Consider the following 3,196-nt stretch of genomic DNA (forward strand, 5'->3'; position numbering starts at 1 on the left):
ATTACTATACATGTGAATGGGTAGGAAAAGAGTAACCATAAACAGAAGAAAAGTCAGTGAATAGAAATAGACCCAGAAATGACAGAGATGATGAAATTAGCAGATAAGGACTTTTAAAGAACTCTTATAAATATGGTAAGAAATTTAAAGGAAAATATGAATATGGAAACTATTTAAAAACTATTAAAAAGGACCAAATTGACCTTCTAGAGCAGAAAATATATATATATAACATCTGAAATAAATTCCCTGGAGAGGCTTAACAGCAGCTTAGACATTGCGGAAGAAACAATCAATGAATCGGGAAACAGTGCAAAAAAACCCAAATTCACACTGAAGCACAGAGAGAAAGTGTTGAAAAAATGAATAGAGTCTTAGAGACCTATGGGACAATATTAAGTTATTTAACATGTGTAATCAGAGTTCCAGAAGGAGAGGGGAACATATAAAAATTATTTGAAGAAAAAATGACCAAAGGTTTTCTAAATTTAATGAAAAATATAAACCCACAGATTCAGAAAACTAAACAAACTCCAAACAGGGTAACACAAAGAAAACCACAAGACACATTATATTTGAACTGCTGGAAACCAATAATAAATATTTTAAAACAACCAGATAAAAAGCCCCACTACATACAGAGAACAAAAATAAGAATAATTACTGATTTTATATCAGAAAGAATGCAAGTTAGAAGATAATGGAATTGCATCTTCAAAGTGCTGAAAGAAAAAATTGTTGACATAGACTTCTATATCCAGCAAAAGTATTCTTAAAAATAAAAATGAAGGTATATGTCATTAGAAGGGAAGCTAAAGGATGAAACAAGGGCTATATAGCATAGTGAACCCTGTAGTAGGTAATAAGTGTGGTTAATAATATAAATATACCTGAGCCTGCCGGAGCCTGTTCGCGTAGACTGACCAGAGTCCGTGAATTCTGCACTCCGGGACCCTCCGGACTGCCCCGACCCAAGCTTTCTACCTTTTGAAAACACTGCGAGTAATGTCTCTGCATCAGTTTTTACTAGAGCCAATCACCTGTCTTGCTTGGAACAGGGATCGTACATAGATTGCCCTTAGCCCCAATAACCACGAAGTCCACATCTACAAGAAGAACGGGAGCCAGTGGGTAAAAGCGCATGAACTCAAGGAGCACAATGGACACATCACAGGTATTGACTGGGCTCCCAAGAGTGATCGCATTGTCACTTGCGGGGCAGATCGCAATGCTTATGTCTGGAGTCAGAAAGATGGTATCTGGAAGCTGACCCTGGTGAACCTGAGAATTAATCGCGCAGCCGCTTTTGTGAAGTGGTTCCCTCTAGAGAAGTGGAGCACGACTCATTTCTGTTTGTTACTTCAAGTCTGAAAATGACTGGTGGGTAAGCAAGCACATTAAAAATCTTATTTGTTCCATGGTCCTCAGCTTGGATTGGCATCCCAACAATGTTTTGCTGGCAGCAGGATCCTGTGATTTCAAATGCAGAGTGTTCTCTGCCTACATTAAAGAAGTGGATGAAAAGTCAGCCAGTACACCGTGGGGCAGCAAAATGCCTTTTGGCCAGCTGATGTCAGAATTTGGTGGCAGTGGCACCGGTGGTTGGGTCCATGGGGTCAGCTTCTCTGCCAGTGGGAGCTGCCTGGCCTGGATCAGCCATGACAGCACTGTGTCTGTTGCTGATGCCTCAAAAAGTGTGCAGGTTTCAGCTCTGAAAACAGAGTTCCTGCCACTCCTAAGTGTATCATTTACCTCCGAGAATAGTGTCGTAGCTGCTGGCCACGACTGCTGCCCAATGCTCTTTAATTACGATTGTGGCTGCTTGACCTTCGTCTCCAAACTAGACCTTCCAAAACAGAGCATCCAGTGCAACATGTAGGCTATGGAATGCTTCCACAACATGGACAAGAGGGCCACAACCGAGGACCACAATACAACCTTGGAGACACTGCACCAGAATAGCATCACTCAAGTGTCGATTTATGAGGTGGACAAGCAAGACTGTCGCAAATTTTGCACTACTGGTATTGATGGAGCCATGACAATTTGGGATTTCAAGACTTTAGAGTCTTCCATCCAGGGTCCTCGAATAATGTGAAGCTGAGTGAACCTCCGGGATCTAGCATGACAAACTGCGACTGACCACAGCTCTGCCATTTGCATGATGGGAAGGAAAGCCAGCCTCCAGGAAACACGGAGCACATAGTGTGCAGATATTGTTTGTGTGGTTTTGTCTGAATATAATTGGTGAACGTGTTGTTTTTTTTAAAGCAGCAGTATTTTTTTTTCTGTTTCATTCCATTCTTGACCAAAGCTTTTCTTTAAGTAGTTTATTATGGAAAATTATCACCCTAACTTAAAAGAAAGGGTGGGGAGGTATGTAAGTTCTCTGCTAGAAAATTAAATAAAAATACCAAATGTGAAAAAAATATATATAAATATAAAAATGTTCTTCAATGAATCAGAACAGATATACATTAATATTATAAGATGTTAATAATAGGGTGGTATCTGGGCAAAAATGCACCTAAAGCAAACTATGGACTGTAATGAATAGTAATATATTAAAATTTTCATCAATTATGAAAATGAGAATTATCCTAAATGACAGACACCACACACAAAGCACTGTATATTGTTTGACTCTATTTATATAAATTGTAAATATAAATAAATTTATAGGGATAGAATTAAATTAGTGGATATGTACTGCAGGGGAAGAATAGAGGGACTGGGAGATTGACTGCTAAGGGGTAGGGAGTTTTTCTTTTTGGAGTGATGAAAATGCTCTAATATTGATTGCAGTGATGAATGCACAACTCTGTGATTATACCAAAAGCCCTTGAATGTACACTTTATTTTATTTTTAATTTATTTTATTTATTTCTCTCCCCTTCCCCCCTTGTAGTCTGCAGTGTCCATTCACTGTGTGTTCTTCTGCATCTGCTTGCATTGTCAGGCAGCACTGGGAAACTGCATCTCTTTTTAGTTGCATCATCTTGCTGTGTCAGCTCTCCGTGTGTGCAGTGCCAGTCCTGGGTGGGCGGCCCTTTTTTCACGTGGGGCAGATCTCCTTGCAGGGTGCACTCCTTGAGTGTGGAGCTCCCCTATGCAGGGGCACCCCTACGTGACACGGCCTTCCTTGTGTACAGCAGCATTGCACGAGGGCCAGCTCACCACATGGGTCAGAAGGCCC

General features: G+C 40.4%; 1 pseudogene; it reads left to right on the plus strand.

The window, feature by feature from the left end:
• Window positions 1–895: 895 nt before the first annotated feature.
• On the plus strand, window positions 896–2,270 carry LOC101441787 (actin-related protein 2/3 complex subunit 1A pseudogene; annotated as a pseudogene).
• The last annotated feature ends 926 nt before the right edge of the window (window positions 2,271–3,196 follow it).

Source organism: Dasypus novemcinctus, chromosome 4 (assembly GCF_030445035.2).
Source record: "Dasypus novemcinctus isolate mDasNov1 chromosome 4, mDasNov1.1.hap2, whole genome shotgun sequence".
Classification (NCBI taxonomy): Eukaryota; Metazoa; Chordata; class Mammalia; order Cingulata; family Dasypodidae; genus Dasypus; species Dasypus novemcinctus.